The sequence below is a fragment of the Mytilus edulis genome, chromosome 9 (genome assembly GCF_963676685.1).
Source record: "Mytilus edulis chromosome 9, xbMytEdul2.2, whole genome shotgun sequence".
In the NCBI taxonomy this organism is placed as follows: Eukaryota; Metazoa; Mollusca; class Bivalvia; order Mytilida; family Mytilidae; genus Mytilus; species Mytilus edulis.
The window spans coordinates 1,817,473-1,828,916 of NC_092352.1; the positions used below are offsets into that span (position 1 = coordinate 1,817,473).

The 11,444-nt window shown below is 32.1% G+C and overlaps 1 long non-coding RNA gene across 1 annotated transcript; it reads right to left on the bottom strand.

Moving 5' to 3' along the window:
* Positions 1–3,861: 3,861 nt before the first annotated feature.
* LOC139487464 (uncharacterized) lies at positions 3,862–6,143 on the bottom strand. The gene is made up of 2 exons (XR_011655826.1): positions 4,995–6,143; positions 3,862–4,555 (listed from the first exon to the last, which is right to left on the bottom strand). It is a non-coding gene; the product is annotated as an uncharacterized lncRNA (long non-coding RNA).
* Between the last annotated feature and the right edge of the window lie 5,301 nt (positions 6,144–11,444).

An 11,444-nucleotide genomic window follows, 5' to 3' on the forward strand; every position in this document is an offset into this window, starting at 1 on the left:
CAACTATCCACAAAAGACCAAAATGACACAGACATTTAAAACAACTATTAGTTGTGTTGTGTTTTATGGACTGTTCATATTTAACAGTCATTGAAAATTAGTTAGCACTGACCATAAAGTAAAACTTCACTTGATTAATGAACAGTCGGTGTCTTCCTCCTATTCCCACTTTTTAAAAATACTATTCCTTCTATTCCCACTTGCAAAAAACAATAGATGTTTTGATAAATAATTTGTTTTTATAACAATCAGGGTTAATTAGAATTTCACCTAAGATTTACCTGTACTTTTTTTTAAAGGCATAACATATTTGGTACACTGTTTAGGTATAATACCTTGTTTATTTGTAATATGTTTCTTTTATCATCAAATAAATACTTAAAAATAGAGAAAAATTATGATAAATAGATTGGAGTCAGATTTATTTTTAAATTTTTGAATTTGTAACTTTAAAAAAATTGTCTGCTTTACTAATAAATCATGATATAAATAATATTATAACCAAGTATAATCTTATATATATATAAATCTTTATTCTCACAAACCAAATAACAGAAAGGTATAGAGATAATTTTACATATTTCAATACAATTACATAAATATATAATGTACGAAAGTAGATAGAGGCATTCACAATTGTTCACCCAGAAAAGTTCAATTTGTTATTGATCTCATTTATAAGTTTACAAAGTTCGTTCAGTTCTGTACATTTTGGGGAATTCATTAAGTCATAAAACTCCAATGTGTTTGTTCTATTTCTATTGTAAAATGCAATACATTGTTTTCTACAATTATCGAAAGCTGAACAATTAAAAATGTAATGGTATTCATCACCAATGGCATCTGAATATTAACACAATACACATAAAAAAATTCTGTTTTCTCTTTCTATGTTTTGCCATCTTCCAGTTTCTATTGGAGATTTCATGTTCAAAGTTCCAAATTTAAGAAATAAGGATATCTGCCATTCATCCAAAATAAATATTTCTCAAACTCCAAAGTAACTTTAAATTAACGATAATTTAATGCTTTTGGTGATTCCTGTTGGCTTAAGATGTGGAATAAAAGTATACTTTAAAACATAATTACTTGGACCAATAATCAAAGATATAAAATAATGGGTGAAAACTGTTAACTTTACTTCATTATTTATTTTGTTTAAAAAAAAACCAGAATTCATACAGATGCAAAAATAACTTATTACCTGTTCTAATAAAAAAAAACACTGGTCAATTAACAGTTGATTAAAAAGTGTTTGTACAGTATAATCCTTTGTTTGCACAAGTTTTCCTTCTATTCCCACATGAAATTTTACCTTTTCTTACCAGATTTATAAAAAGTGGGAATAGAGGGAATGAACCGAACAGTCTATGACAGATTAAAACTAACAGGTCACACTTCATTGGCAAAGATTAAGAAAGTTCTTTCTAGATATTCCAGCAATAAAAATAGGATATCATGAAAATGCTAATATTGCTAAAAATGGCATCAAACACCAGCAAACAAAAAAATCTTAGACAAAATGTGTCTGTACTTTACACTGTATTGGCATGGTTTATAACTATTGTCTACATAGAACATGTGACACTTTAAAAGGAAGTTTTATAACTATTGTTTATACAGTACATGTGACACTTTAAAAGGAAGGTTTATAACGAATCTGAAATGATATATATGCCAATAATTTTAATATTTGTATCTATGAAAATAAGAAGATCTGGCATGATTGCCAATCAGACAGCTCTCCACAAGACGCTATATATAAATGACATAGAAGCTAACAATTATAGGTCACCATACTAGGCTGTATATCATCATATCAAGAAGACCTACAAAATTTGTGAATAATGAATTTTAGTGATTTGGGTACACTTGTACTTGTCCTCATAAATGCATGTCATTTAAAGGAGAAAACAGTAAGTGCTGCTGGTACTCAATCATTATTAGCCATTAAAAATTTAACAATCCTTTCTTATATAGCTTGCTTTTTGGTGTGAGCCAAGGCTCCGGGTGGAAGACCTTACAGTGACCTATAATGGTATACTTTTACAAATTGTGACTTGGATGGAGAGTTGTCTCATTGGCACTCATAACACATCTTCTTATTAGGGCCCCGCCGACTAAGGCGGGTCGCCCTATAGTGATCAGTCTGTCCGTCCGTCCGTCCGTCTGTCTGTCCGTCCGTCTGTCCGTCCGTCCGTCTGTCCGTCCGTAACACTTTAACTTTGTGTCCGCTCTATATCTTAATCAAAGCGCGAAAGCGCTGTAAAGGCAGTTAATTACAGGTTGTGTGTATTTCTAGTCCAGTTATATCATTATCTTCCATAGAACAGAGGTGGTTTGTAGTATTTAAGATTTAGAGTTCTCTTGTACCTAGTTCACCTATATCTATAGTCTACTGTTTACAGTATATTTTCTGTACCTCGCCATGAAATGCATTTTTAAGACATAAGAACTTTTCCTTTTTAATGTAAATAAAACTATTTTTAATTATTGATTATATACACATATTCAATTACTCCTATCCTATGAAAAATAATTCACAAAGATTGACTAGTCTCCGTTCTGTGTGTATTGCTAGAACATCAAGTAACATAATGGTTAATGTACATGGTAACATGTCAACTCTTTTGAAGACAGAACTTTTTTTTAAATTCTCCCTCCAAGCAAAATTATTTTTCAGTATAAACATGATAAAGTTATCTACCTGTATTAATGACCTAGAGACTCTCAAGAGCCTGTGTCGCTCACCTTGGACGGTCTATGTGCATATTAAACAACGGACACATATAAAATGACAAAATTGTGTTTTTGATGATGGGGATGTGTTTGTAGATCTTTCTTTACTGAACATTCTTGGTGCTACAATTATCTCTATCTATAATAAACATGGCCCAGTATTTACAGTTGAAAATATTTTTTAAAAATTAACAAAAAATACAAAAATTTATGAAAATTGTTAAAAATTGACTATAAAGGGCAATAACTCTTTAAGGGGTCAACTTAAAATTTTGGTCATATTGACTTATTTGTAGATCTTACTTTGCAGAACATTATTGCTGTTTACAGTTTATCTCTATCTATAATAATATTTAAGACAATAACCAAACTCACTAATTACTAATTTGGGGGCAGCAATCCATCAACGGGTTGTCAGATTTGTCTGAAAATTCCTGGGCAGATAGATCTTCACTGAAGAGACAATTTCACCCTATGTCAGATTGCTCTAAATGCTTTGGTTTCAGAGTTATAAGCCAAAATCTACATTTTACCTGTACGTTCTATTTTTGGCCATAGTGGCCATCTCGGTTGGTTGACCGGGTCTAACCACACATTTTTTAAATTAGATGATGATTTTGGCTAAGTTTGGTTAAATTTGGCACAGTAGTTTCAGAGAAGATTTTTTGTAAAAGTTTATGGACGACGAAACCAAGTGATGAGTCAGGTCAGGTGAGCTAAAAAGGAGTTTTTAATCAAGGTAACAATGACATCTGGTGGCCATAAAAGCTGTCTCATTAGCATTTTAACCACTTCCCATATTTGCTTTTAAGACAATAGAAGAAAATTATTCAATGCAAAAACAAAACTTACTTGTTAATATGAAATTCTCTTTACAGTATGAGTTTTTCTCATTGTTGGAGATTGTACAGTAGTACAGTCCTGTAACTGCTTATACCCATTTCTTATCCCCTTTAGTTTGATAAACTCACAGAATATCATATATTTACATTGTGCCACATCTCCTTATTTTTATATGCATTACAATAACATGAACAATTGTAATTCAAATCTATATATCAAAGCAAAATGAATTTCACTACTTTCATTCATGCATCCTTTGGAAAAATATAAGTTCTAAAATGACACAATATATGTTTATTTATATAAAAATAATATTTAGTTTTCGACTCTTAACAGGTATAAACAAGAATGTGTCCCCAGTACACGAATGCCCCACTCGCACTATCATTTTCCATGTTCAGTGGACCGTGACATTGGGGTAAAAACTCTAATTTGGCATTAAAATTTAAAAGATCATATCATAGGGAACATGTGTACCAAGTTTGAAGTCGATTGGACTTCAACTTCATCAAAAACTACCTTGACCAAAAACTTTAACCTGAAGAGGGACAGACGGACGGACGAACAGACGCACAGACCAGAAAACATAATGCCCCCCTACTATCGTAGGTGGGGCATAAAATGCACAGCTGTGTCATGATTTGTGAAATCTGTGCTGAAAACATAGGCATTTATGGTGTTTGAGTAATTCCATCTGTGAAGCTCAACATTAGCTCGTCAGTTGGTGGTGGACAGTTATAAATCTTTCCTGCAGGATGAATGTACATCTGTTCAGGAAAACCAATTTCACAAATCAAAACTTTCCTCTAGATTTCTCCTACAATATTCATCCAGTTTAGTTCTTTTGGTTCAACGGGACACCGTCCTGATTTTTAATTTTATAAACCATTCAGTCTCTTGCTTACAAATGGTGCATGAAAATAGGATGGGAATGCATGGCAGTAGACAAGTCTCTATAAAGTGGGTATGTGCCCTGAAAAAAGTTTTATAACGTTAGCTTTTTTGAAACTTGTGAAAGACTTGTGCAACACACATACCTAAATAACTATAACATAGGTGGAGAGCATCATTCATGTCAATGTTTTGTTCCTGTTTACATTGTCATTGATATTTTTCAAGAAAGCCCGAGGCATAGCTCATGAATTCTTGTCATTACAACCGAAATTTACATAATTACTGCTAAAATAATTATCAGTATAATATATCTCTTGTAGAAAAACCATACAATTGTAGTATTAACCAAAAAATGTCAAACAGATGATATTGAATCGTAATCCCAAAAGTTATGACGTCTTGAATTCACCCCCTTTTTATTCTAAAACGATAATTGCGGTTGCAAACAGACTTTGGTTTACTTGCATGGCGATTATATAAATAACAGTATATATTTCTTAAAGAAAATAAAGTTTTACCATGAATAGTTTCCTGACCGTAGTCGTTTTCAGTAAAATGTGCCTTGCAAACAACAGCTGATTGATATGGGTTCTACGATTGCATCGCACATGACAATCTACGTTTGAGCCATGGCGTTGATCCAACTTTTCCTTCTTATTAAGTCATTTAGAAATGCAAGTCCTCCTCTTAAATGACACTCAGGTACACACCAACAAGGACTATGCATCGTTAATTGTGTGATTGTTTTGCAGTGCAAAAACGGAAGTTAAGGACGGAACTGACTGGTCTCACTAATAAGAGACAAGAAGAATTTTAGAGACAAACAGCGACAAGAAGTTTAATTTAGTGACAAAGCGAAAATAACTAACAAGGGACAAGCGAATCGTAATTCTCTCACGAGGCTATTCTCATTTGATGTGATAGGGTGAAGCTACACCTATCAAATATGTCCCTATGAAAAAGAAGAATTTCACTGTTAGAAAGTAAATGATATTGCATGGTTTTGATTCAATAAATTCTTTAAAAGGAAATTGAAATTTTTTTGTTTTGATGGCCAATTTTTAGCGTGTGCATAAAATATATTTTTTTTTATATCTAATAAAAACTAATCCCTTTCTTCTTAATAAAAACATATTTTTATCTATCAATGTACAGTAATATAAAAAATGTTTTATAACCGCCCCTATAATAAAAAATAATGCATGTTTTTTTTAATATCTATGGGGAATAAGTTGTTGCAATGACATTTTTTTTATTTATGTATAGTCGCTATATAGTCTTCTTGACGCTTCTTCTCGCTAAATTAATTATATTGTCGCTTCTTATCGCTATTTTAATTTTATTGTCGCTTCTTATCACTTTTTGACGCTTCTTGTCTTTAATTAGTGGAACCCTATTCAGGAACGATAATTTCATATTTTACATAACTGAGACCGAAATAACTATAACGTCATACGACTTCACGTACAGAAATACTTTAAATTGTATATTATGCAATATAATTCACGGTCAGTCGACTTTTAATTATAATATCATGTTATATCAACGAGTGAAATGATTTTAAAATATCTTTAGATCGCAAATAGTACTCGAAATTGAACGGTCCTCTTTCCACACGGAATTCGAATAATAATAGTTTGTAATCAGATTGACTGCTTATAATGCAAAAGACACATTAGTAAACAGATTTTTAAACGAACAATACACACTGATCGTTTCTTTATTTCCCAATGTAAATGAAAGGAACAAAAACCAATACATACCACAAAAAGTAGAGGAGAAATTTAAACATTTCCGGATCTATTTCTTGCAAAATGACCCCCAGCAAAGATTTGCGTAAGGAAAGATGAACCTCATGACTTGAAAGTCAGGCCTTAAAGCACTGCCTTTAAAAACCGTTATGATTTCAAAGTTTATACTTGACATCCATTTTAACCAACACCAGAGGGTGTGTCATGATGTATGTAAAACTTCCTAGGTCAAAGGTCAAGGTCAAAAACTTTGGTTTCAGTTGACAACCCTGTGTCCTGTGGTGAAGATCGTGTCCGCTCTATATCTTGAGAACCGTTATGATTTCAAAGTTTATACTTGACATGTATATGAACCAACACCAGAGGGTGTGTCATAATTTATGAACGACTGCCTAGGGCAAAGTTCAAGGTCAAAAACTTTGGTTTCAGTTGACAACCCCATGTCCTATGGTAAAGATTGTGTCCGCTCTATATCTTGAGAACCGTTATCATTTCAAAGTTTATACTTGACATGTATATAAACCAACACCAAAGGGTGTGTCATAATTTATGTGCAACTTCCTAGGTCAAAGGTCAAGGTCAAAAACTTTGGTTTCAGTTGACAACCCCATGTCCTATGGTAAAGATCGTGTCCGCTCTATATCTTGAGAACCGTTATCATTTCAAAGTTTATACTTGACATGTTTATAAACCAACACCAAAGGGTGTGTCATAATTTATTTACAACTTCCTAGGTCAAAGGTCAAGGTCAAAAACTTTGATTTCAGTTGACAAACCCATGTCCTATGGTAAAGATACAATTTTTTAATGCACATTATTCACAGCGGGGCCCACAGAGATGGCTCCCATCTCAATGATATCTAGTTTCTCTTGATACATGTAGTATATAAAAGTTACTACATTCAATGCTACACATAAGTGACTTTAGTTTAACGACTGGTTCATTTATTTAAAACCTGAACTATGTTATAGCCTACAGTCTTTTTTTCTAATGCAAAATTATTCTGCATATATTATTAAGTAAATTATCTTGTTTCTGTACAAGGGATTACCAAGGAGCTTTTAAATCCAATTTGAAATGGAAATACTTTAAAATAAGCTGCACATTTTTTTTAAAAATTGTTGGAAAAAATTGTTGGGTACTTGATGTCTATATCTAGTAGCAAATATTTCCTGCATGCATGTCCAGGACATACACAAATTACTGTAAATTCAGAAACTATTGCGAGGTTTTTATTATTGCGAAAAATGTGACAGAGTAATAATCGCAATAATTTAATTTCTCATTTTGCAACTTTTTAGCTCACCTGTCCCGAAGGGACAAGTGAGCTTATGCCATCACTTGGCGTCCGTCGTCGTCCGTCGTCTGTCGTCGTAAACTATTTCAAGAATCTTCTCCTCTGAAACTACTGGGCCAAATACTTTCAAACTTTAACTGAATGTTCCTTAGGGTATCTAATTTATAAATTGTATCCGAAGTTTTGATCTATCAACAAACATGGTCGCCATTGCTAAAAATAGAACATAGGGGTCAAATGCAGTTTTTGGCTTATAACTCAAAAACCAAAGCATTTAGAGCAAATCTGACATGGGGTAATATTGTTTATCAGGTCAAGATCTATCTGCCCTGAAATTTTCAGATGAATCAGACAACCCGTTGTTGGGTTGCTGCCCCTGAATTGGTAATTTTAAGGAAATTTTGCTGTTTTTGGTTATTATCTTGAATATTATTATAGATAGAGATAAACTGTAAACAGGAATAATGTTCAGCAAAGTAAGATTTACAAATAAGTCAACATGACGGAAATGGTCAGTTGACCCCTTTAGGAGTTATTGCCCTTTATAGTCAATTTTTAACCATTTTTCGTAAATCTTAGTAATCTTTTACAAAAATCTTCTCCTCTGAAACTACTGGGCCAAATACTTTCAAACTTTAACTGAATGTTCCTTAGGGTATCTAGTTTGTAAATTGTATCCGAAGTTATGATCTATCAACAAACATGGTCGCCATTGCTAAAAATAGAACATAGGGGTCAAATGCAGTTTTTGGCTTATAACTCAAAAACCAAAGCATTTAGAGCAAATCTGACGTGGGTAATATTGTTTATCAGGTCAAGATCTATCTGCCCTGAAATTTTCAGATGAATCACACAACCTGTTGTTGGGTTGCTGCCCCTGAATTGATAATTTTAAGGAAATTTTGCTGTTTTTGTTTATTATCTTGAATATAATTATAGATAGAAATAAACTGTAAACAGCAATAATGTTCAGCAAAGTAAGATCTTCAATTAAGTCAATTTGATCAAAATTGTCAATTGACCCCTTAAGGAGTTATTGCCCTTTAAAGACTTTTTTCACAATTTGTTCATCATGTTGACTTACTTTAAAAAATCTTCTCCTTTGAAACTGCTGTATCAATTTCAGCCAAACTGAGGCTAAATGAGTTTCAGAGTATCTAGTATAAATTTTATATTTTATTTCCTTGTATGTCAAGAAACATAGCTCCTATGGCTAAAATAGAACATAGGAGAAAATGATTATTTTTTTTGGCTTTTGAAGAAAATAGGACGATCCAAAAAACATTTAAATAAATTGAAAAGCCAAAATAATCATTGATGAGAGATTTAACCAAAAGAATTAAGGTGAGCGATTCAGGCTCTTGAGAGCCTCTTGTTTATGAATTACACAGGATTTTTCTCAATATCGCAAAATTTAAAATCGCATTTTAGTCTATAATGACCAAATCGCAAAAATAAATGCACGCAATAATTTCTGAATTTACATTAACATTACATACAAAAAAGAGAAAAATAGTATAATTTGGATAGGGATTATTATTTAGCCATGCAACAGGTTGTCTACCTACCAATCAAAGAGTAAAGGCAAGAATTCTTAAGTGCAAAGAATTTGGCACTCTCTATGCAAGTCACCAAATTTAACGTCCTCAGTCTGACCAAACTTTATTTTTTATGCAATATACATCTTCATCAAACAAGTCCATTTGTACATCATCTGTTTCAGACTACAAAAAGACCCCAAGAGTCTGGTACAAGTGGAAAACTGTTATTTTTAAATTAATAAATGTTGGCAAAATCATTCACAAAGACATGTTCATAATACTGTAATTTATTGCAACTAAAATTCAATGAAAGACGGGGCTTTAACTATTACAGAAGATTACAGAAGTTACAGTCAAAAGATAATGTTTGTAGCAAATCAATATGAAGTACAGAGCTGATCCACTGTTTTATGTTACATTAAAATTACCGGTACTATTTTCTTGTGTTTCATGTGCACATGTCACTAGACCAGAACTATAGCAAAGGAGAATATAATTGTGTTGACATTTGAAGAAGTATTATTATCGCTATTTTTCGCATTTTTCCTTTGATCTTTTTTTGTGATAATTTTTCATATCGTGCTACATGTACTCACTTTAGATGGAAAATTATCACTAGAAACTAAGGAGGCACGTGGCGTTACTCATGAATTTGACAACGTCATGATAGGTAAAATAGCAATAAACAGATTATCATTAGTCATCTCAAGTAGATTGCTTTTCTCGCTTTTGTCATACAGGCTCTAGCAAGAAAATCAATCTTGTTGAGATGATCAACAATAATCTATAAATAATACAACAGTTGGAACTGGGACCAAATCAATAATAAGTTATCAGACATACAGTAAAGCTAAAGGCAGACATTGATGGTATTTTATATAAAAAAAACACCTTAGAATTGATTGAATACTTTAGAACATCATCACTTTCCTTTTAAAAAAATGAAAAGACACAGAAAGGTATTGTTCAAAATATAAGAAATTGGTCATGATGATAAACATTTCATTGTGTACCTTAATGTGTACTGACTTGACCCAAACATTTTGATTCTTTCCTACTGTTTATCTATGTATTTTCAATGGTATTAATTTTTGGGGATGGACGAAAAATTATATTTCGGTGGATACTTTTAATGTTAAAGTTGAAACAAGCCTTAAGGAAAGTGGCATTTTGTTGAACATTTAAATTTGAGGTTCATCTATAACCATGAACTTCATGAAAATTGAAATAATAATAAATCCAGAATACTTAATTAAATGACTATTACTAGGGGATGTAGTTTGTATTAAAACTGAAGTAACTTCCAAAATATAGTCACACATTACATTTTGGACTAATCAGACATAAATACCACTAAAGAACACATTTGTATATAGGTAATACATGTAGTATATAGAACCACCTTATGATTTACATAAAAGTTAGTGAATATAATAAAGATACCATATGATATGAACAATAACATGATATGAAATTAAATGCAGTCACCCTGTGATCATATTTAACAATAAAAACAAAGAATTGGTGTTTTTGTATAATTATCAAATTAAATAAATTGAATTTAAACACTGTTTTGTATCATTATCAAATTAAATAAATTGAATCTAAAACACCGTTTTGTATGATTAGGCCACACCAATTTGATTCCTTGTTCGACGGACCCGCCCGCACCTATTTTTTTCAAAACAGAATTTTTTTATTTTTTTTATATTCCCGCTTCTCGCATCCGGAAATGTAATCATGTCCATTTCCCGCACCGGTTTTTTTGTAAACATTATAAAAAGATATCAACATAATTTTGTTTTTAAAATCACAGTCTAACCTGTATATAACGATTTTAAACTGAGATTTTAAACATAAAAGCACCCCAGCACACTTTGTAAATATCTGTGAGAATATTTGTTTCAGCATGAAACCTACTTATCGAAAGCGGGAGTGCTCCGATCAAGGATTTGTATCTCCGATATAAATCTATATCAGCGGAAATACCGGAGTAAAGAACAAAAAATTGGTTACTTTCCCCCTTACTTATATTCCCTATCAAAACATGTTCGTTGTTAGAAATTACAAAGAACTTCTGAAGGATTTGCCTTCAACTGCAATTATATTGTATGCTGGCGAAACAAAACTATCAATAGCCTCTGCATGTTTATGCATCTGTCCTGATTGATTGAGGGGCCTGTCGTTCAGTAGTTATCGTTTGGTAATGTTGTTCATTGGTATTTTCCCGTTTGGATATACATGATATATAAATTAGATTGTTGGTTTTCCTGTTCGAATTGTGTACGCTAATAATTTTGGGTCCTTTATAGCCTGCTGTTTGGTCTGTTTCAAAGCCCTGTGTAAAAAAAGGCCGTACTTTGACCTGTGTTTGTTAT